The following is a 25,540-nucleotide window of genomic DNA, read 5'->3' as shown; positions in this document are numbered from 1 at the left end:
AAAGTGGCTTACCCTAAGGTTCAAGTACATCTTAGCATATTTAGAGAGTTGATTATATATATATATATCCATTATGGATAAGAATGGGGAATTTAGAATACTCTTGGGAGAGATTTCATTCTAAAGAAAATAGTTAAGGAACTTAACCTGGTTCTAGGAAAATGGGCCAGTTCAAAGTAAAAAAGTGACTCGGAGTACAGCATGGTGAGTGTCACTCAGGTTGTTTCCTGAGGAGTGGGCTATGATAAAACAGCAGATAAAAATGAGAAGAGTAGGGATGATGATAGTCCAAAAGGCCCTGGTATTGGCAGCATTGTTTCCAGCAGTTTCAGCAATGGTGAGAGAATGATGTCCTCAACATTTACACCAGGACTCTAGATATTAGGCACTTGGAGCCTCAACCCAGATACCAATTGGGCATTAGCAACAGCATCTCTACCATTAGCAACCCCCAACACCAGTGCGGAGTAATTCTTGGAAAATGATGGTATAGCTGCTACTCTGAGCATCAGCAGAAACAAGGGAGTTAAAGTGGGAGAATGAAGAACAGAGGACTTAGTGTCGAAAAAGGTTCCTTTATGCTCCTACCTGGGAACTCCAATAACTATTTGAGAAGATTTTGAAAGGAACTATATTCCTGTAGCAGATTTTCTTAACTGTAGCACTATGACATTTTTGGATGTGTAACTCTTTTGTAGGGGGATGTCCTGTGCAGTGTAGAATGTTTAGTAACATCCCTGATTTCTACCTGCTACCTGCTAGTTATACCCATCAGCTGTGACAAAGAGAAATGTCTCCAGACATTGCCAAATATCCCCCAGGTAGGCAAAATTGTTCCCAATTGAGAAATGCTGCTGTAGAGTAAGAGAGCAAAGTCAGAAAAATCTTGTTTTGTGAATGTTACTGTCACTTATATTTCCACTCAAGAGAGAAGAGTTTGAGAAATCCTGGTTACATGTACAAATGAAGATATACCTGGCTTTTTTCATCTATGTCAAAACTGTACATCTGTATTACTCAGGCCTCTCCAGAGAAACAGGACCAGTAGAGATTTATTTCAAAGATTTGACCTATTTGATTGTGAGAGCTGGCAAGCCTAAAGTTTGTAAGGTAGGCTGGCAGGGCTGCAAGCTCTCAGGCAGGACCTGATGTTGTGGTCTTGAGGCAGAATTTCTTCTCAGGGAAACGTAAGTTTTTCTCTTAAGGTCTTTGAAATGATTGGATGATGCCCACCCACTGTATGGAAGTAATCTTTTCTTAGACTCAACTGGTTGAAGACCTTAAGCCCACATACAAAATGCCTTCACAATAACACCTGGGTTAGTATTTGAATAACTAGGTATTATAACCTAGCACATAGTTGGCACATAAAAACTAACCATAACACCATCATATGTTTTTGAATTTCACAAGCTATTTTGTATAAACACACATAATAGTATGTTGATTGTGAATCTTAGTAATTCTTTAAAACAGAAATTTTAACACTACTAAATGAATAAATTGATAGAGTTCTAGTCTTTATCCATAGCCTAACACAAATGAACCCAAGGAGATCAGCATAGTGGCAAAAGCATGAACTCTGAAGTGAGACAAACTTGAATCTGACTCCAAATACAGGCCCTACTGCTTACCAGCTATGTAATATTGTGTAAATAATTTATTTCTCAGGGCATCAGTTCCCTTGTCCTTTAAAGAGGCAAAATAATACATACATTCAAGGGTTGTTCTGAGGTTGAAATGAGATGTATTGAAAACATCTAGGACAGGACTTAGTGTACAACAATAGTTATCACTTACTGGCTGTTTTCCATATGTTCAGCACTCTTCTAAGCTCTTTTCACAAATCAATTCCTATTATCCTGCCAATAATCTTAAGTGGTCTTTACTGTTATTATTCCCATTTTATAAATAAAGAAATTAAGGTTTGAAAAGAAAAAGAAATTAAGGTTTGGAAATATTAATTAACTTTCCTAAGCCAGCATTTGCACCCAGACTACCTGACTTTGAAGACCAAGCTCTTAACTACTATGCCTTCAGTTTGAACATGTATAAGTATCTAGATCTGGGATCCATAAACTGCAGCCCACAGGCAACAGGCCAAAGACAGCCCACCCTCAGTTTTTGTATAGCCCATGAGCTAAGAATGTTTTTTTACATTTTTAAGAGGTTGAAGGATAATGAAAAGAATACAGTAAATCCCCTACATACAAACTTTTAAGTTGTGAATTTTCAAAGATGTGAACGTGTGTTCCATCAACATCATGTGTGAGTGAAATTGCAGCTTGCTCTCCATCTCCTATTGCTGATGATCCTTCAGCTCTACCATCTTCCACCTCCTCTCCCTCCTCCAGTCAGTAACTCTTATTGCCTGTTCACTCGATGCCAGCCCCTGTATGCCAGCTGTTGTACTGTACTACTCTACTTTTCAAGGTACTGTACTATAAGATTAAAAATGTTTTCATTATTTTTTGTTTGTATTTTATGTATTATTTTTGTGAAAAGTATTATAAACCTATTACAGAGCAGTACTATATAGCCAATTGTGTTAGTTGGGTACCTAGGCTAACTTTGTCGGACTTACAAACAAATTGGACTTACAAACGTGCTCTTGGAATGGAACTTGTTCATATGTAGGGGACTTACTGTACTGTTTTGTAATAAGTAAAAATTACTTGAAATTGCAATTTCAGTGTCCATAAATAAAGTATTATTGGACCAAAGCCACACACATTCATTTACATATTGTCTATGGCTATTTTCATGCTACAGAGTTTGTAGTTGCTACAGAAATAGAATGGCCAGTTAAACCTAAGCTATTTGCTATCTTGCCCATTATAGAAAACATTTGCCAACCCCTAATCTAGTTACCCATTCTCCTAACTTTGGACAACATCTCCATTTTACATTTTGTGTGTTGTGTCTCTTGAAAGAATAGTATGTGTGTGACTAAGAAAATGTAAATTTATCAAACAGAAGATGGAGAGACAGAATTTGCCACCTCTTGATACAGATAACAAACTGTTAATATGATGATGCAAATACAGAGAAAAATGGTTAGATAACACCATCTACTGAGAAAATTTGAAATTACAGAAGATGTCACCAAATAATCTTTTCTAAACTTTTGTATGCATCAGCATCACCTGGATTCCTGGTGTGAAATACAGATTTCTGGACCCCACTGCTTACATATTTTGATATAATAGGTCTGGAGTATGGCCCAGAAATACGGATTTTAAGTAAACAGTCCAAGTGATTCTGATGCAGGTGATCCTTGAACCTTTTTTGAAAAATATCAATCTAAAACAAAGCTCATACCTGAGGGGAAAAAAAGACATATGCTCATTTACATTTCCTCATCTTTTATGTATTTAGTTCACACGGGTCAACACTGTTGTGTCTTGAACAATGGACTTGGTGGAGAAATAGTGCTATGATGTGCTGGTTGGAATCAGGGAGGCCTCAAGCTTCAATCCAGGCATATTAAGTCCCAGTGAAAGAAGGCATATTATGTAACATTTGTTTGCATGGGAAAAGGTGGTTGCTACCACCCAAATTGGGAGTTAGGAGCCTGAAACCTGGTACCTGTGCTAAAGCCGGAACCAGAGGTCAGAGTTAGATAATTTAGATGAAAATAGTGGGAAGAGTGATGTGGGTGGGAGAAAGAAATCTAATGAATTCCCCTAATGGGCCATCTCTTGCTGATTTTGTCAGATTTTATTGGCTCAGGAGTATAGAATTGTAGTCTGAAAGCACCACAGATGCACCATGAAGTTCTTAAGAATCATCAGCTGCAGTTTGACAGCCATCATATTTCCTCTCTAGACCCTCTTTAATATCCTGAGCCCTCTCCCTTTTATTCTCAGGTAGGAGCATGTTTTTTATTCTCTGTAGGCATTTTTCTCTCAAGCCAGTCTGATGCATACTGTGGAGTTTTTTTTATCTATAATTGTTATCAATTGTTATCTCTAATTTAAATCTAATGTATTACTGAGGAGAGTTGAGATAGTATAAGTCTAATAGAAGTGATTAGAAGGTTATCTTCAACACCTTAATATAGCTAATAATGAAATGTATTTAAACTAAAAGCATATATATGCATACACAATTATATACAAAGTGAATATTTATGTACACATATATACTATACATAATAAATAAACATATAATTAAATTCTTCATTTGTAGTTGATGTTCTACTGATAGGAAAGATAGCAAAAACTCAATGAAATGTATGAAGCTAATAAAAAAGGGAGCTAAATAATGAGAATTAGGCATTAGCCATAAACGTAAAGCCCATGGAGGAGATGCTGTAGCTGGTAGGCAAAAGTAGCTCAGCTATTAAAAGCTATCCTTATTTATAGGCAATAATTATTAATCAGGCTGGTCCACAGCTTGGGTGACATATCCCTCACTAGCAACAATTCTTTTGCTATTATGATTAATTTAGCTTCCCAAATACATTGGTTAAGGAGTTGATGTCTTGCATAATTTTGGCCACTGCAAATATGTATTCTGTTGTTGACACCAGTACAATGGCATCCTGATTTATTACATTGGGTTGGCCAAAAAGTTCGTTCAGGTTATGCCATAATATGTTACAAAAACCCAAACAAACTTTTTGGCCAACCCAATATTATGTGAATGATGTATTTGATTCAGTCATATAAATTGATCAACATGGTAATCAGAAAGAGTCAAGACCCTAGGTTTGCAAAGCTTAGGGCCAAATCATGGGTTGTGATGACTCTAAGAAATCAGTATATTTTGAAGCCCTGAGTAGCCAGAAGAGCTTTTTATATTTCCATTCAAACTTTGACAGCAAACATCCAATGAAGGTCAAATCTGGCTGCAAAGTTATTTTGTTTGGCTTGCAAACATTTTATTTTAAATTGAATTTGAATACCTTAAGAGGAGTTTATATTCTAAATCCCAAAGTCTTCATGATATAATTTTATTTATATATGGTCTCATTCACACATTTATGTTAACTACCTGGCCCCTAAAAACATTGTGATTTGCCCTGACCTACATAATACTTTGTTTTCTAATTGCTTAAAGTGAGTACGTTTGATCTCCTCTAATACATCTCAAGCCTGGTCTGTTGTTTTCTTGCTACTCCTGAACAAGCAACAATGAAACCACAGGTTGTACATAATAAATGCACCCCTTCACAGTCACTTAACTAGCCCAGGTTCTTTATTCATTGGACAGTTGTGACACTGGTCAACTGGAAATAACTCAAATCACAACCCTAAATACTGAGTTTTAAAAGGTAAAACAAGTGGATATTTTAAAAAAAACTTTAGTCACAGCTTAAATGACTTCAGTGAATGTGCATTTACTATTTAACTATGTTATCAGTTATCCTTTCCCCTTAGAAATGTAGATCTGTAAAAGTATGTTTTATAAACAGCAGCAGAAAATATTTGCAGCTTAATTTTTAAAATTTTATTTAGTTAAAATTTAAATTTATTGAACTTAAAGCTTTATTTAGTTGATGTATAATATTATATAAATTATAGGTATACAATATAGTGATTCACAATTTTTAAAAGTTATATTCCATTTATAGTTACTATAAAATATTTGCTATATGCCCTGTGTTGTGCAATATATCCTTGTAGCTTATTTTATACCTAATAGTCTGTACCTCTTAATCCCCTACACTTATATCGTCCCTCCTCCCACCCCTCTCCCCACTTGTTACCACTAGTTTGTTCTCTATATTTGTGAGTCTGTTTTTGTTATATTTACTAGTTTGTTGTATTTTTAATATTTCACATATAAGTCATATCATACAGTTTCTGTCTTTGTCTGATTTATTTCACTTAGCATAATGTCAAGTCCATCCACATTGCTGCCAATGGCAAAATTTCATTCTTTTTTTATAGCTGAGTAGTATACCAGTGTGTACATGTATATATATATATATATATATATATATATATATATATACACACACACACACACACACACACACATCTTCTTTATCCATTCGTCTGTGGATGGACCCTTAAGTTGCTTCCATTTATTGGCTACTGTACATAATGCTGCTATGGAAATTGGAGTGTATGTATCTTTTCGAATTATTATTTTTTTTTTCAGATGTGTACCCAGGAGTGGAATTGCACAAACTCATAAATTTACTCTTTTTCTTCCTTTTCCTTTATAGTGTTCCAGGTGATTAGAAAAAGGATGGGTTGATTTTTTTGTTTTATTTTTTTTTCTATTTTCCTAAATCATGTCCTCCTTCTATCATTAAGCATTAAGCTTTAAGGTTACATTGTCCTAAAAAGACATAGTATTATTTAAGACTTCATTTGTAGGGTAGTTTTAGATTCACAGCAACATTGAGAGAAAGTTATGAAATTTCCCTATACGCCCTTACCCCGACAAATGCATAGCCTCCCCATTATCAATATCATCCACCAGAGTGATACATTTGTTACAATAGATGAACTTACACTGACATCATAGTCACTCAAAGTTCATAGTTTACCTTGGGCTTTACTCTCGGTGTTGTACATTCAGTGGGTTTATACAAATGTATAATGACATGTATACAGCATTATAGTATCATACAAAGTACTTGCACTGCCCTAAAACCTCCTTGTGCTCTTCCTATTCATCCCTCCCTCCATCACCGACTCCTGGCAACCACTTATCATTTTACTATCCCTGTAGTTTTGCCTTTTCCAGAATGTCATGTAGTTGGAATCATACACTATGAGCCCTAACAGATTGGCCTTGTTCACTTAGTAATGTGCACTTAAAGTTTCTCCATATCTTTTCATGACACAATAACACATTTCTTTTTAGTGCTGAATAACGTTATTTATCCCTTCACCTATTGAAGGACGTGTTGTTTGCCTCTAAGTTTTGGCAATTATGAGTAAATCTGCTATAAACATACTAGTGCATGGTGCATGTTTCTGTGGACATAAGTTTTCAACACTTTTGGGTAAATACCGAGGAATGAGACTGCTGGATCATTTGGTAAGAGTATGTTTAGTTTTATAAGAAACACCAAGCTGTCTTCCAAAGTGGCTGTACCATTTTGCATTCCCACCAACAATGAATAAAAGTTCCTGTTGCTCCAAGTCGTCACCAGTGTTTGCTGTCATCAGGGTTCCAGATTTTGGCCATTCTAATAGGTGTGTAACTGTATCTCATGATTGTTTTCACTTGCATTTCGTAGATGACATATGATGTGTAACATCTTTTCATATGCTTATTTGCCTTGTGTATCTTCTTCTTGGATGAGGTGTCTGTTAAGGTCTTTGGCTCATTTTTAAAAGTGGAGTATTGTTTTTTTATTGTTGAGTTTTAAGCGTTCTTTTCATATTTTGGATAACACTCTTATCATTGTTTCTCATAGAGCAGAAGTTTTAAATTTTAATAAATTCCAGCTTATAAATTATTTCTTCCATGGATTGTGCCTTAGTTGTGGTATATAAAAAGTCATCACCATTATCTGTACACACATTAAGAATTTTTATGCCTTGGAGAATTGACCCCTTTATTATTTGTAATCATTATCATTATGTAATGCCCTGATTTATTCCTGATAAATTTCCTTGCTTTGAAGAATGCTGTATCTGAAATTAGTATAGCTACTCTTGCTTTCTTTTGATTAGTTTTAGCATAGTCTATTTCTCTTTATCCATTTACATTTTTTTTTTTTTGCAGTATGCGGGCCTCTCAGTGTTGTGGCCTCTCCGTTGCGGAGCAACAGGCTCCGGACGTGCAGGCTCAGTGGCCATGGCTCATGGGCCCAGCCGCTCTGTGGCATGTGGGATCTTCCTGGACCAGGGCACGAACCCGTGTCCCCTGCATCAGCAGGCAGACTCTCAACCACTGCACCACCAGGGAAGCCCCATCCATTTACGTTTTTTTTTTTTTAACATCTTTATTGGGGTATAATTGCTTTACAATGGTGTGTTAGTTTCTGCTTTATAACAAAGTGAATCAGTTATATATATACATATGTTCCCATATCTCTTCCTTCTTGCGTCTCCCTCCCTCCCACACTCCCTATCCCACCTCTCCAGGCAGTCACAAAGCACCGAGCTGATATCCCTGTGCCATGAGGCTGCTTCCCACTAGCTATCTACCTTACGTTTGTTAGTGTGTATATGTCCATGACTCTCTCTCGCCCTGTCACAGCTCACCCTTCCTCCTCCCCATATCCTCAAATCCGTTCTCCAGTAGGTCTGTGTCTTCATTCCTGTTTTACCCTGGGTACTTCATGACATTTTTCTTTCTGCTTAAATTCCATATATATGTGTAAGCATACGGTATTTGTCTTTCTCCTTCTGACTTACTTCACTCTGTATGACAGACTCTAGGTCTATCCACCTCATTACAAATAGCTCAATTTTGTTTCTTTTTATGGCTGAGTAATATTCCATTGTATATATGTGCCACATCTTCTTTATCCATTCATCCGATGATGGGCACTTAGGTTGTTTCCATCTCCGGACTATTGTAAATAGAACTGCAATGAACATTTTGGTACATGACTCTTTTTGGATTTTGGTTTTCTCAGGGTATATGCCCAGTAGTGGGATTGCTGGGTCATATGGTAGTTCTCTTTGTAGTTTTTAAAGGAACCTACATACTGTTCTCCATAGTGGCTGAACCAATTCACATTCCCACCAGCAGTGCAAGAGTATTCCCTTTTCTCCACACCCTCTCCAGCATTTATTGTTTCTAGATTTTTTGATGATGGCCATTCTGACTGGTGTGAGATGATATCTCATTGTAGTTTTGATTTGTATTTCTCTAATGATTAATGATGTTGAGCATTCTTTCATGTGTTTGTTGGCAGTCTGTATATCTTCTTTGGAGAAATGTCTATTTAGGTCTTCTGCCCATTTTTGGATTGGGTTGCTTGTTTTATTGATATTGAGCTGCATGAGCTGCTTGCAAATTCTGGAGATTAATCCTTTGTCAGTTGCTTCATTTGCAAATATTTTCTCCCATTCTGAGGGTTGTCTTTTGGTCTTGTTTATGGTTTCCTTTGCTGTGCAAAAGCTTTGAAGTTTCATTAGGTCCGATTTGTTTACTTTTGTTTTTATTTCCATTTCTCTAGGAGGTGGGTCAGAAAGGATCTTGCTGTGATTTATGTCATAGAGTGTTCTGCCTATGTTTTCTCTAAGAGTTTGATAGTTTCTGGCCTTACATTTAGGTCTTTAATCCATTTTGAGCTTACGTTTGTGTATGGTGTTAGGGAGTGATCTAATCTCATACATTTACATGTACCTGTCCTGTTTTCCCAGCATCACTTACTGAAGAGGCTGTCCTTTCTCCACTGTACATTCCTGTCACATTTATCAAAGATAAGGTGACCATATGTGTGTGGGTTTATCTCTGGGCTTTCTATCCTGTACCATTGATCTATCTTTCTGTTTTTGTGCCAGTACCAAACTGTCTTGATTACTGTAGCTTTGTAGTATAGTCTGAAGTCAGGGAGCCTGATTCCTCCAGCTCCTTTTTTCGTTCTCAAGATTGCTTTGGCTATTCGGGGTCGTTTGTGTTTCCATACAAATTGTGAAATTTTTCGTTCTAGTTGTGTGAAAAATGCCAGTGGTAGTTTGATAGGGATTGCATTGAATCTATAGATTGCTTTGGGTAGTAGAGTCATTTTCACAATGTTGATTCTTCCAATCCAAGAACATGATATATCTCTCCATCTATTTGTATCATCTTTAATTTCTTTCATCAGTGTCTTATAATTTTCTGCATACAGGTCTTTTGTCCCCTTAGGTAGTTTTATTCCTAGATGTTTTATTCTTTTTGTTGCAGTGGTAAATGGGAGTGTTTTCTTGATTTCACTTTCAGATTTTTCATCATTAGTGTATAGGAATGCAAGAGGTTTCTGTGCATTAATTTTGTATCCTGCTACTTTACCAAATTCATTGATTAGCTCTAGTAGTTTTCTGGTAGCATCTTTAGGATTCTCTATGTATAGTATCATGTCATCTGAAACAGTGACAGCTTTACTTCTTCTTTTCCGTTTGGATGACAGAACTCTTAAGTGTGGATTCATCTGGGAATATCCTGTCATATGTTAAAGGATGGTAGAGGAATCTAGAAAATCTCTCTTAATACATAGCCCAGATGTCAATAAACTTTTTCTGTAAAGGCAAAACAGTAAATATTTTGGATTTTGTGGACCATATACAGTCTCTTTTGCACCTACTTAACTCTGCCATGAATGTATATGAATGAGCACAGCTGAGTTCCATTGAAACAAACAAAAAACCAGTGAAGAAAAGCTGGTATGACCAAAGGAGTGCTTCTTTTCTAATACTGAATAACCTCTGACTGTCTCATTCATACAAGTTTGAAAGAGGCTCATTTAAGTGAAATTTTTACCCAATGCTCCAGAGGTTCCTATATGCACAAATGACAGACTTATACTGTTAACCTTGATATTTAAATTCTTAACTCCTAATTATGTGCTAAATCAGTGGTTTCTTTTTTTTAAATTTGTTTCATTTCATCACTGAAGCATCTCTCAAAATCTCCTGATTAAGAAGAATAGCTTCTTGTCCTGAGAGTTCTTTTTGACCCCTATAACTACACAACTGTGTAACATGAAATGTTATATTTCATCCATCACTGGGGATAATGACCAAAAAAATTTAATGAGACTCACACAAAAGTGTCTCATCTGACCCAGAAATGACAACAATAAAAGAATGGAAATTTTTCAAAGCTTGAAAATCTTTACTTCTCTAAATAAATATGTAGAAGTGGAGACATCTAGTGTATATCTTCAACATTGATTTCTGTTTGTCTTTTAAAAAGAGAAATTGTTGAGTACCAGTTGTTAATTCTCCTAGTCAGGAGAGTACAGAAGCCTAGGTCTCTGGGGATTATAGGTTCTGGGGTCATTAACGCTATGTGATTTTCCTTTCATGGCCCCCTTCCCTGGTAGCTGATCACAGAAAATCAATTCTGATTCACTCCTGTTTTGTTCCTTCTCTCCTGAAATCTGAGATGTGACTCGTCAACGGGCCTTATCTCCATGCCTTTGCTTCTTGGTACTATAGACCTTGCAAGAAAAATTTCCTCAAGTTAAGTAGCTGAATAACTTGCTGGAATCCCTCCATGATGTTCTGTAGTTTGTCTGCTTTGACTGTCCCTAGCTGCCTCCTCAGCATGAGGCACTGTGGCCAGCCAGACAGTCCTGACAGCCTTGTGAGAAAACACAAGCCTCCTTCAATCTAGCAATACAAAAGCTGTCTCCAGATTACATCTGGAAGGAGAATCTCCAGGTTTAGAGAAGATACTTGACCAAACAATCTCCAGTCTGTCACACATTTTGCAAGTTTAGCATTTCTCTTCTCATTCTCTCACTTATGTGATAAATGCCACCACCACTATGCTGGCCTGCAAGGATAGGATTTAGCTCCACTTAAATGTGTTGTTTTAAGCATTGCCTCTATATGTTTCACGAAACCACCTGCCAAGCTGGAATGTACTTCACAGAACTTTACTGAACAGTGTGGAAGAGGCACAAGATATTAGATCACATAGAGCTGGCCATAAGTCTACAAACAAAATGCCTGACAAAGCCTTTAAGTTGTTTATGCTGACATAGTCAAAAACTATGAGCATAGCTTATTGTCCATGATCTGTAAGCCATATGCTACTGTATAAATGCCACTGGGGACATTTACACTCTAGCTAGAGTTAGAAGTTTTAGTAAATAAAGATATGGGATACCAGTTAAATTTGTATTTCAGATAAACAATGAATAATGTTTTAGTATAAGTATGTTCCATGTAGTGCTTGAGATATAATTATATTAAAAATGTATTCATTGTTTATCTGAAATTCAAATTTAATAAAGTCTCTCTCTCTTTTTTTTTTGCTACTCAGATTCAAGCCCCCAGGTCTTACATTTAGGTCTTTATTCTATTTTGAGTTTACTTTTGTACACGGTATTAAAGAATGTTCTAATTTCATTCTTTTGCATGTAGCTGTCCAGTTTTCCCAGCACCACACCAACTTTCTTCTTTTTTCTCAAGATTGTTTGGCAGTTCAGGGTCTTTCATGGTTCCATATGTGGACAAAGAAAATGTTGCCTGTCATTTCAGTAAACACAGAATGTTTCAGCCATCAAGCCATCAGCCACTACAGCAGCCCCCAGTGGTGCTCCCTAAGGGGAATTCAGGGTGGATAAAAACAGGATACTTACTGGCCCTAGATAGTTAAGATGCATATCAAAGAAATAATTTCAATGAGCCCCAATTTTTTTTTCTTAGTATAATTATATGCCCAATATTGCATGTGACACGCTCATACTAAAAAAAGGTATTCATTTTCTATTTGAAATTCAAATTTGGCATCCTGCTTTGTTTTTGTTTTTCTTTTCTTTTTTTTTAACATCTTCATTGGGGTATAATTGCTTTACAATGGTGTGTTAGTTTCTGCTTTATAACAAAGTGAATCAGTTATACATAAACATATGTTCCCATATCTCTTCCCTCTTGCGTCTCCCTCCCTCCCACACTCCCTATCCCACCCCTCCAGTTGGTCACAAAACACCGACCTGATATCCCTGTGCTATGCGGTTGCTTCCCACTAGCTATCTGTTTTACGTTTGGTAGTGTATATATGTCCATACCTGTCTCTCGCTTTGTCACAGCTCACCCTTCCCCCCCCATACCCTCAAGTCTGTTCTCCAGTAGGTCTGTGTCTTTATTACTGTCTTACCCCTAGGTTATTCATGACATTTTATTTTCTTAAATTCCATATATATGTGTTAGCATACGGTATTTGTTTTTCTCTTTCTGACTTACTTCACTCTGTATGACAGACTCTAGGTCTATCCACCTCATTACAAATAGCTCAATTTCGTTTGTTTTTATGGCGGAGTAATATTCCATTGTATATATGTGCCACATCTTCTTTATCCATTCATCTGATGATGGGCATTTAGGTTGTCTCCATCTCCAGGCTATCGTAAATAGAGCTGCAATGAATATTTTGGTACATGACTCTTTTTGAATTATGGTTTTCTCAGGGTATATGCCCAGTAGTGGGATTGCTGGGTCATATGGTAGTTCTCTTTGTAGTTTTTTAAGGAACCTACATACTGTTCTCCATATTGGCTGTACCAATTCACATTCCCACCAGTAGTGCAAGAATGTTCCCTTTTCTCCACACCCTCTCCAGCATTTATTGTTCCTAGATTTTTTGATGATGGCCATTCTGACTGGTGTGAGATGATATCTCACTGTAGTTTTGATTTGCATTTCTCTAATGATTAATGATGCTGAGAATTCTTTCATGTATTTGTTGGCAGTCTGTATATCTTCTTTGGAAAAATGTCTATTTATGTCTTCTCCCCATTTTTGGATTGGGTTGTTTGTTTTTTTGTTATCGAGCTGCATGAGCTGCTTGTAAATTTTGGAAATTAATCCTTTGTCAGTTGCTTCATTTGCAAATATTTTCTCCCATTCTGAAAGTTGTCTTTTGGTCTTGTTTATGGTTTCCTTTGCTGTGCAAAAGCTTTGAAGTTTCATTAGGTCCCATTTGTTAATTTTTGTTTTTATTTCCATTTCTCTATGAAGTGGGTCGAAAAGGATCTTGCTGTGATTTATGTCATAGAGTGTTCTGTCTTTATTTTCCTCTAAGAGTTTGATAGTTTCTGGTCTTACATTTAGGTCTTTAATCGATTTTGAGCTTATTTTTGTGTATGGTGTTAGGGAGTGATCTAATCTCATACTTTTACATGTACCTGTCCAGTTTTTCCAGCACCAATTATTGAAGAGGCTGTCCTTTCTCCACTGTACATTCCTGCCTCCGTTATCAAAGATAAGGTGACCATATGTGCGTGGGTTTATCTCTGGGATTTCTATCCTGTACCATTGATCTATCTTTCCATTTTTGTGCCAGTCCCATACTCTCTTGATTACTGTAGCTTTGTAGTATCGGCTGAAGTCAGGGAGCCTGATTTCTCCAGCTCCGTTTTTCGTTCTCAAGATTGCTTTGGCAATTCGGGGTCTTTTGTGTTTCCATACAAATTGCGAAATTTTTTGTTCTACTTCTGTGAAAAATGCCAGTGGTAGTTTGATAGGGATTGCATTGAATCTGTAGATTGCTTTGGGTAGTAGAGTCATTTTCACAATGTTGATTCTTCCAATCCAAGAACATGGTATTTCTCTCCAGCTTTTGTATCATCTTTAATTTTTTTCATCAGTGTCTTATAATTTTCTTCATACAGGACTTTTGTTTCCTTAGGTAGGTTTATTCCTAGGTATTTTATTCTTTTTGTTGCAAGGGTAAGTGGGAGTGTTTTCTTGATTTCACTTTCAGATTTTTCATCATTAGTGTATAGGAATGCAAGAGGTTTCTGTGCATTAATTTTGTATCTTGCAACTTTACCAAATTCATTGATTAGCTCTACTAGTTTTCTGGTAGCATCTTTAGGATTCTCTATGTATAGTATCATGTCATCTGCAAACAGTGACAGCTTTACTTCTTCTTTTCTGATTTTGATTCCTTTTATTTCCTTTTCTTCTCTGATTGCTGTGGCTAAAACTTCCAAAACTATATTGAATAAGAGTGGTGAGAGTGGAGAAACTTGTCTTGTTCCTGATCTTAGTGGAAATGCTTTCAGTTTTTCACCATTAAGGATGATGTTGGCTGTGGGCTTGTCATATATGGCCTTTATTATGTTGAGGAAAATTCCCTCTATGCCTACTCTCTTCAGGGATTTTATCATAAATGGGTGTTGAATTTCTTCATAAGCTTTCTCTGCATCTATTGAGATGATCATATGGTTTTTCTCCTTCAATTTTTTAATATGGTTTATCACATTGATTGATTTGCGCATATTGAAGAATGCTTGCATTCCTGGAATAAACCCCACTAGATCATGTTGTATGATCCTTTCAGTGGGTTGTTGGATTCTGTTTGCTAGTATTTTGTTGAGGATTTTTGCATCTATGTTCATCAGTGATATTGGTCTGTAGTTTTCTTTCTTTGTGACATCCTTGTCTGGTTTTTGTATCACGGTGATGGTGGCCTCATAAAAGGAATTTTGGAGTGTTCTTCCCTCTGCTGTATTTTGGAAGAGTTTGAGAAGGATAGGTGTTAGCTGTTCACTAAACGTTTGATAGAATTAGCCTGTGAAGCCATCTGGTCCTGGGCTTTTGTTTGTTGGAAGATTTTTAATCACAGTTTCAATTTCAGTGCTTGTGATTGGTCTGTTCATATTTTCTATTTCTTCCTGATTTAGTCTTGGCAAGTGGTGCATTTCTAAGAATTTGTCCATTTCTTCCAGGTTGTCCATTTTATTGGCATAGAGTTGCTTGTAGTAATCTCTCATCATCATTTGTATTTCTGCAGTGTCAGCTGTTACTTCTCCTTTTTCATTTCTAATTCTATTGATTTGAGTCTTCTCCCTTTTTTTCTTGATGAGTCTGGCTAATGGTTTATCTATTTTGTTTATCTTCTCAAAGAACCAGCTTTTAGTTTTATTAATCTTTGCTATTGTTTCCTTCATTTCTTTTTCATTTATTTCTGATCTGATTATTACGATTTCTCTCCTTCTGCTAACTTTGGGGTTTTTTGTTTTTCTTTCTCTAATTGCTTTAGGTGCAATATTAGGTTGTTTATTCGAGATGTTTCCGGTTTCTTAAGGTGGGCTTATATTGCTATAAAGTTCCCACTTAGAACTGCTTTTGCTGCATCCCATAGGTTTTGGGTCGTCGTGTCTCCATTATCATTTGTTTCTAAGTATTTTTTTTATTTCCTCTTCGATTTCTTCAGTGATCACTTCGTTATTATGTAGTGTATTGTTTAACCTCCATGTGTTTTTATTTTTTACAGATCTTTTCCTGTAATTGATATCTAGTCTCATGGTGTTGTGGTCGGACAGGATAATTGATACAATATCAATTTTCGTAAATTTACCAGGGCTTGATTTGTGACCCAAGATATGATGTATCCTGGAGAATGTTCCATGTGCACTTGAAAAAAATGTGTATTCTGTTGTTCTTGGATGGAGTGTCCTATAAATATCAATTAAGTCCATCTTGTTTAATGTATCATTTAGAGCTTTTGTTTCCTTATTTATTTTCATTTTGGATGATCTTTCCATTGGTGAAAGTGGGGTGTTTAAGTCCCCTACTATGAATGTGTTACTGTCGATTTCCCCTCTTATGGTTGTTAGTGTTTGCCTTATGTATTGAGGTGCTCCTATGTTGGGTGCATAAATATTTACAATTGTTATATCTACTTCTTGGATTGATCCCTTGATCATTATGTAGTGTCCTTCTTTGTCTCTTCTTATAGTCTTTATTTTAAAGTCTATTTTGTCTGATATGAGAATTACTACTCCAGCTTTCTTTTGGTTTCCATTTGCATGGAATATCTTTTTCCATCCCCTTACTTTCAGTCTGTATGTGTCTCTAGGTCTGAAGTGGGTCTCTTGTAGACAGCACATATATGGGTCTTGTTTTTGTATCCATTCAGCCAATCTGTGTCTTTTGGTGGGAACATTTATTCCATTTACATTTAAGGTAGTTATCGATATTTATGTTTCTATTCCCATTTTCTAAATTGTTTTGGTTTCATTATTGTAGGTCTTTTCCTTCTCTTTTGTGTCTTGACTAGAGAAAGTCCTTTAGCATTTGTTGTAAAGCTGATTTGGTGGTGCTGAACTTTCTCAGCTTTTGCTTGTCTATAAAGGTTTTACTTTCTCAATCAAATCTGAATGAGATCCTTGCTGGGTAGAGTAAACTTGCTTGCAGGTTCTTCTCCTTCATCACTTTCAGTATGTCCTTCCATTCCCTTCTGGCTTGCAGAGTTTCTGCTGAGAGATCAGCTGCTAACTTTATGGGGATTCCCTTGTGTGTTATTTGTTGTTTTTCCCTTGCTGCTTTTAATATGCTTTCTTTGTATTTAATTTTTGACAGTTTCATTAATATGTGTCTTGTCACATTTCTCCTTGGATTAATCCTATATGGGACTCTCTGTGCTTCCTGGACTTGATTAACTATTTCTTTTCCCATATTAGGGACGTTTTCCACTCTAATCTCTTCAAATATTTTCTCAGTCCCTTTCTTTTCCTCTTCTTCTTCTGGAACCCCTATAATTCCAATGTTGGCATGTCTTATGTTGTCCCAGAGGTCTCTGACACTGTCCTCAGTTCTTTTCATTCTTTTTTTCTTTATTCTGCTCTGCAGTAGTTATTTCCACTATTTTATCTTCCAGTTCACGTATCTGTTCTTCTGCCTCAGTTATTCTGCTATTGATCCCTTCTAGAGTATTGTTCATTTCATTTATTGTGCTGTTCATCATTGTTTGTTTCGTCTTTAGTTCTTTTAAGTCCTTGTTATAAGTTTCTTGCATTTTATCTATTCTATTTCCAAGATTTTGGATCATCTTTACTATCATTATGTTGAATTCTTTTTCAGGTAGACTGCCTATTTCCTTTTCATTTGTTAGGTCTGGTGCACTTTTATCTTGCTTCTTCATCTGTTGTGTGTTTTTCTGTCTTCTCATTTTGCTTATCTTACTGTGTTTGCGGTCTCCTTTTTGCAGGCTGCAGGTTCGTAGTTCCCATTGTTTTTAATGTCTGTCCCCATTGGCTAAGGTTGGTTCAGTGGGTTGTGTAGGCTTCCTAGTGGAGGGGACTAGTGCCTGTGTTCTGGTGGATGAGGCTGGATCTTGTCTTTCTAGTGGGCAGGTCCATGTCTGGTGGTGTGTTTTGGGGTGTCTGTGGACTTATTATGATTTTAGGCAGCCTCTCTGCTAATGGGTGGGGTTGTGTTCCTGTTTTGCTAGTTGTTTGGCATAGGGTGTCCAGCACTGTAGCTTGCTGGTCGTTGAGTGAAGCTGGGTGCTGGTGTTGAGATGCAGATCTCTGGGAGTTTTTTGCCATTTGATGTTATGTGGAGCTGGGAGGTCTCTTGTTGATCAATGTCCTGAAGTTGGCTCTCCCACCTCAGAGAGCCCAAACTCTTGCATCTTCCCTGAGAAAGGCACTAACATCGTTAACTTGAGATGTCTGGGTTTTTTTCTGATTACCAGTAATCTTTTGATGTTCGACTACATGTGATTTTTTTGTTGTTTTGTTGTTTTGTTTGTTTGTTTTCAGAAACAACTCGCTCCTCCCTTACTTCTTTGGAACAGTCCCTCAGAGCTATCCGAGAGGTTGTCTTTCCAGGCTATAGTCCTCAGTAATATCCTTGAATAAAACATAATTCTCAACTTTTAAGATGTACATTCTTTTCAGTTGACACATTTAAATTTTAGGATTATTTGCTCTAGTTCTGGAAAAAATATCATGGGAATTTGGTAGGGATTGCATTAATTCTGTAGATTGATTTGGATAATATGGACATTTTAACAATATTAATTCTTCTAATCTAATACATGGAATATCTTTCCATTTCTTTGTACTATTTTCAAATTCCTTCAACAATGTTTAATAGTTTTCACAGTATAGTTCTTCCACTTCCTTTGTTAATTTTATTCCTAGGTATTTTATTCCTTTTGATGAAATTTTAGACAGGATTATTTTCTCATACTTATAGTTCATTATTAGTGTATAAAAATACAATAGATTTCTGTATATTAATCTTGTTTCCTGCAACTGTACCGAATTCATTTATTAGTTCTAATAGTTTTTTGGTGGGGACTTCAGGGTTTTGTATATATAGTATCATGCCATGTGTAAAGAGTGACAGTTTTACTTCTTCCCCAAGGGAATGGTTTCCTTCTTGCCTAACTCAGGGCATTGACAGTAATGGTGACATAGTTTTTTTTTTTTTTTTTTTTTTTTTTTTTTTGCGGTATGCGGGCAGACCTCTCACTGTTGTGGCCTCCCCTGTTGCGGACCACAGGCTCCCAACACGCAGGCTCAGCGGCCATGGCTCATGGGCCCAGCCACTCCGTGGCATGTGGGATCTTCCCAGACTGGGGCACGAACCCGTGTCCCCTGCATCGGCAGGTGGACTCTCAACCAGTGCGCCACCAGGGAAGCCCATGGTGACATAGTTTGAGTGTCAGATTGGAGGCCAATGAAAGCAGATGGTGTAGGCTTAAAAATATTCTTAATTTTTTTGGATTGTAAATTATTAGTGTGTAGATATGCAACTGATTTGTGTGTGTTGATTTTGTATCCTTCAACTTTGCTGAATATTTATTAATTCTAACAGTTTTTTGGGTAATCTTTAAGTTTTCTACTTATAAGATCATATTGTATGTGAACAGAAATGATTTTATTTATTCCTTTCCAATCTGGATGCTTTTTATTTCTTATAAAATTACTCCAACTAGGACTGGTAGTACTGGGTTGAATAGAAGTGGTGAAACAATATCCATGTTTTGCTGAAAACTGAGGGTTTGAAAAAATATTCACCTCTCCCAGTCTTCACAGACTGGCTCTGTGCAGGGGAACACCTCCTCTAATCCACCTGTCATGAAGGCTGAAGGTCTTCTCAGGCCTTTTCTGAAGATGCATCTCCCATAAGTATATGTGTGCTTTTTTTTTCTTCTTTTATAATGCTCCCAAATACATGCCTATTTTTAAATGTCTTAATTTACTGAGGAGTCTCACCCCTGCTTCTTCTCAGAGTCATAGATGTTCTATTGTTTTCATCTGTCTGTTAATTTCATCCTCCCAGGCACTCACACATCTGAAATCCCCTTGAAGCTCTCTTGCATTGAGGCCCCCATCAATTGCTTTTATTCACCTTCAACCTGATACCCAAACTATGCCACCATTCCTGTCAGTGCCCTGAGTAAGGCAAGACAGAAACCATTCCCTTGCACAGCTCCCAGACAAGCCAGAATATAGCAAGTTATACTCTATGTCCTGAGTGAAGAACCAGGAATTGGGACTGTGCCATGCTGTGTAGCTCTGGAGATGTTTGGGGCAAAGGAGATCAAACACTTCATGAAATTTTCTACTGTTTTGAGTGTGTCTTTTTCTTGTTTAGGCTTTGGTTGCTGCAGCTTATTAAACTATTTCTAGAGATACCACATAGCTACTTTTGTCTATATGTTGTTGTTTATTTGGTATTTTCATGGGGAAATAGGGACTGAAGCTTCCTAGTCTTCCATCTTGCTGGTGTCAATCTCCTAAATTAACTTTTAATTCTCAAACTACAGTGGTTTGGGCTCCCATCCATGTGATAACAGTACCAACTCCCTTATTTCCTTGTATCAGTTTATTTCTGAATCTTCAAAGATGACCTTACATGTGCCCCCCAAACCAACATCTTAGTTAAAGACACCATATGGCATTTGTCTCCACACTGATTCCTCCTCTTCTCTAGTTGCCACTTGTTTTTGAAACTCACTGTTGCCACTGCTGAGAATGCCTAACATTCTGTGCAAACGATGGGTATCTCAATATTCATAAATTTTCTCCTGCTATGGCAATGTCAGACTAAATGGCATCTCCATACCTAGCCCCTGCATACAGCTCTGAGCTAATCCTTATATCTGGGTTGGCAAGCAGCTCTGTTTATGCCGGCAGTATCCCAAAGTCTCCTTTGATTTTTTCTATAAGCTTTTGACCCTGATCTCTTTAACCACAGTGAGTCAAACCCCATCTGTCTTATGGAGGTGCTCCATTCAGGGTGCTACCTGAATACCACAAACTGGGTAGCTTTTAAGGAATAGGATTTTATTTCTTACAGTTTTTAAGGCTGGGGAGTCTGAGATCAGGGTGCCAGCATGCCACCAGACCTCTTTTAGGTCACAGACTTCCTGTATCCTCATGTGGAGGAAGGAGGCAAGGGGTCTCTCTGGCTTCTTTTTTTATAAGTTCATTTATCACATTTATGAGGATTCTGCTCTCTTGACCTAATAATCTCCCAAAGGCGTCACATACCAATACGATCATATTGGGCATTTCAGTTTCAACAAATGAATTTTTGGGGAACAAAAACATAGAACCATCCAAAATACTGAGTTTGGAATACCCACCTTTTCAATGCATTCACTCTTTTCCTTACAGCCCAGCCCATGTTCTACAAGTGAAAAATCTCCTTCCACTCCCAGCTATAAAAATTATTTTATAAGTGGAGTACTATAGATTTTCATGTAATTTAGGTAAGTTATATGTTCTATACTAATTTTGCCTAGGCCCATATGAATCATCCAAAAATGCCCTGATGCAATCAGAAGAGGCTCTACTGTTCCCAAAAGAGGACAGATATTAGTGTGACTTGGTAATATTTTGAGATATTAACTTATTACTTTTTCTCATTCTGTTTCCTTTCTCTTCTCCTAATACACGAAAGCAACTTGGTTTTCATTGTCTTAGGGGAAATAGGTGGCAGGTAGGAAAACAGTTACAGCTTAAAATTCTTTCTGACCTTGGGATTGTCAAATCTTAAATCCTTAGAGGAAAGGGATGTACAGTCAGATATAGAATATCTTTAAGAAATAAGAAAAGAGAGAACTTTCTATCAGATAGGAAAATTACACTCCATGGTGGGAAAAAAAGCAGATATTCAAGAGAAGTTTGTGAGATCCAAAAGCAGAGATGGTCTGTGTACTTGCAAATGACACCACCTTAGTGACAAAAATTAAGAGAAGAATGACTGAGTAGTGCATCACAGAGAACTGAACAACTCACATCCTTAGTGGATTCAGGGGTGTCATGTAGGGCATAGAAGTAGCAAAAAGCCCAGTCATGAGGAGACCATGCAAGTGGATACCCTTACTCCTTCAGCCAGAGGGGAGAATACTGAATTAACTTTTTTTTTGCATTTTTTGTACTGGTTTCTTGACAGCCTGGTAGAATGGAAGTTTGGATTCAGAAGTTTGTTGAGTTATAACAAAAAAAGAAAGCTATCTTTTCAACCTGAGTTTGCATTTTAAGATTTATACCCACTAAGTAAATATTCAACTATGGGACTTGGGACAAGTGTTAAAAACAGAAAGTATTGCCAATATGTCTAACTTATCTAAAGAATAAGACATGCAATAAACTTATGAATTATACCATTCCTTTTAGGAAAGTACAGAAAGGATAAAGTAGAGGAATGAAGTCAACAAGGTGTCAAAATAGGAGGTCCCGAGCATTTATTTCCCCACAGAATCACCATTTGGCAATTATCCACAGACAAAAGAACAATTGTGGGAGCTTCAAGATCTGGGTAGGAGTTTGTGACAGCTCAGTAGAGCCCAAGGCCAAGGAGAATGCTTTGATAAGGTGGGCCTGTGCCCCAGGGAGGTGGTCCACCAACCACAGACCCAACTGCAGACATAGAATCAGCCCCATCCCATGTGGATTTAGCTCCAGCCCTACTTGTCCATGGTCACAGAGGCAGTCCTATCTTCCCGGGGTACCCAGCAGAAACCATGTCCACATATATCCCTGTAATAGGCCTGCTGATTACAGACCTGACTGCAGACATAGATGAAGCCCCATGACCCAGATCCAACCCCACTTGACTGCAGTCCCAGAGGCAGTCCTGCCTGCCTGGGGACCTGGCAGGAACCATGCCTACCTATAACCCAGGTAACAGGCCAGCTGGCTGCATACTTGTCTGTGGAACTGGAATCAACTCCATGATCTGACTCCATCGCCACTGAAACATGAACCCACAGCAGTTCTGTCTGCTGGGGACCTTGCAAGAGGCAAACCTACCTATGACTCTGATAGCAGGCCTGCTAACTGGACCCAGAAGCATCCCCACTGTCTACAGACCTGTCTTCATCCCTGCTTGCCTGTGGTCTTGGAGGCAACCCTGTCCACTCATTCACCCTGTTCCAGACCTGCTGGCAAACATGCCTTCAGCCCTGCCCACCTATGACCTGATGCCCCCACTTAAGGATGCTGGCAGTAAGCCCACCTTGGGAAACCACCAATAGGATCATCCACAGATCCTGTCTGCTAACAATACCATACTCTCTGACTAGGCTGAATGGTGAAGGTCTTTACCTTCTGAAGCCAGTCTGTAAAATGTAAATGACTGGAAAACTGCTCCTCCAAATGCACAGACACAAACCCAAGGCTACAAGGATCACAAAGAATCAGGCAACCACCAAAAGAAACTAATAAAGCTCCAGTAATTGACTCTAAAGAAATAGATATCCATAAATTACTTCACAAATAATTCAAAATAATCGTCTGAAAGAAGCTCAATGAGCTACAAGAGAACACAGACAACTAAACAAAATCAGGAAAACAACATATGAACAAAAAAAAAGTTCAGTGAAGAAATAGAAACCATAAAAAAGAATAAAATAGAAGTCTTCAAGCTGAAGAATGCAACAACTGATCTGAAAAATTTAATAGAGAACTTCAACAGCCGAATCAAACAAAAGAAAGAATCAACAAACTCAAAGAAAGTTCATCTGAAAATAACCATTAGATGAAAAAAGAAGAAATGGAGAATACCCACAGTTCTTATGGACATCTTTAAATATTAGTATATGTATTACAGTATTTTAAAAGGAGAAGAGAGGGAAATGGGTGAAAAATTATTTGAATAAATAATAGCTGAAAACTCCACAAATCTAGGATCTGAAATGGACATCCAGATTCATGAAGCTCAGAGGATCTCAAGTAAGATGAATCAAGAGAAATCCACACTGGGTACATTATAATTAAACTGTCAAAAGTCAAAGACAAAGAGGATTTTGAAAGCAGCAAGAAAGAAGTGACACTTCATGTATAAGGGAGCCTCCATAAGACTATCAGTGGATTTCTTAAAAACAAACACATAGACCAATGGAATAGAATCAACAGCCCAGAAATAAACACATGCATATATGGTCAACTAATATTTGAAAAGGGAGCCAAGAATATTCAATGGATAGAAGACATTCTCTTCAATAAATAGTGCTGGGAAAATTGGATATTCACATGTAAAAGAATGAAAATTGTACCCTACCTTATACCACTTACAAAAGTTAACTCAAAATGAATTAAAGACTTAAATTTAAGACCTGAAACCATAAAAGTCTTAGAAGACAACACAGGGAAAAAACACCTTGACATTAGTCTTGGCAATGATTTTTGGGATATGACACCTAAGCACAAGGCACAAAAGCAAAAATCAAGTGGTATTACATAAAACTACAAAGCTTCTGCACAGCAAAGACATGATGAAAAATGAAAAGGCAACCTAGAGAATGGGAGAAACATTTGCAAACCATCTATCTGAGAAATGGTTAATATCTAAAATATATAAGGAACTCCAACTAAATAGCAAAAATACAAAACAGAGAAACAAACAAAAAATTGATGAGGAAATGGGCCAAAACCTGAATAGACATTTCTCCAAAGAAGGCAAACAAACAGCCAACAGGTATATGAAAATGTGCTCAATATCACTAATCATCAGGGAAATGCAAATCAAAACCACAATGAGATATCAATTCACATCTGTTAGAATAGATATTATATAAAAACACAAAACAAAACAAAAGACAAGTGTTGGCAACAATGTGAAGGAAATGGAACCCTTTTTGTATGCTACTGGTAGGAATGTAAATTGGTGCAGCCATTATGGAAAACAATATGAGTTTCCTCAAAAAAAATATAGAATTTCCATTTGATCCAGCGATCCTACTCTTGGTATATATCCAAAGTAATTGAAATCTGGATCTCAAGGAGATATCTAGACTTCCATTTTCATTGCAGCATTATTCATAATAGCCAAGATACAGAAACAACCTAGATGTCCATGGATGGATGAGTGGATAAAGAAAATACAGCATATACAAGCAATGGAATATTATTCAGCCTTTAAAAAGAGGGAAATCCTGACATTTGCGACGACATGCATGGGCCTGGAGGACAATATATTAAGAGAAATAAGCCAGACAAAGACAAATACTGTATGATCTCATTATTATATGGTATCTCAAATGGCCAAACACATAGAAGCAGAGAGTAGAATGTGGTTCCCAGGGACTAGGGGCTGGAGGAAATGGAGAGGTGTTGTTCAAAGGGTACAAAGTTTCAGTTATGCAAGTTAAATAAGTTCTGGAGATCTGGTATACAGCGTAGGGTCTGTGATTAGCAATATTGTATTGTGTACTTGAAAATTTGCTAAAAATGTAGATCTTAGATTATGTGCTTTTAGCACAAAAGGAAACAGAATAAAGCAAAACAAAATAAAGGGAGCAGGAGGAAACTTTTGGAGGTGATGGGTAAGTTTGTAGCATCAGTTGTCATGATGGTTTCATGGATGTATAATTATGTCCAAACACATCAAGCTGTATGCAGTAAAAGTCTACAGCTCTTTGTATGTCAATCATACCTTAATTTTAAAAAGGTACCTGTTTTGAAAGTTATATTAGATAATATATGTAAAGAATTTAGCACAGAGTTCAGCACATAATAAATACTTAAATATTAGTTATTAAAAAAAAACATGGGTAACCTGTGAATCCCTACTAACTACTTCACTCACCATATGTAGCCTCCAGAAAAGAAGGCCCCTACCAGGTCAAGGATAATGTAGGGGAATCGATTTTCCTTTTACAACTTTCCTGTGTTTTTCTAATGTAATTCTGGTTATACCTGGATCATTAA

Source organism: Aethalodelphis obliquidens, unplaced genomic scaffold, assembly GCF_003676395.1.
Source record: "Aethalodelphis obliquidens isolate GAN/ISIS:26980383/991018 unplaced genomic scaffold, ASM367639v1 scaffold54, whole genome shotgun sequence".
NCBI lineage: Eukaryota > Metazoa > Chordata > Mammalia > Artiodactyla > Delphinidae > Aethalodelphis > Aethalodelphis obliquidens.
The sequence above is the reverse complement of the archived record's forward strand: the minus strand, read 5'-3'. Positions refer to the sequence as shown.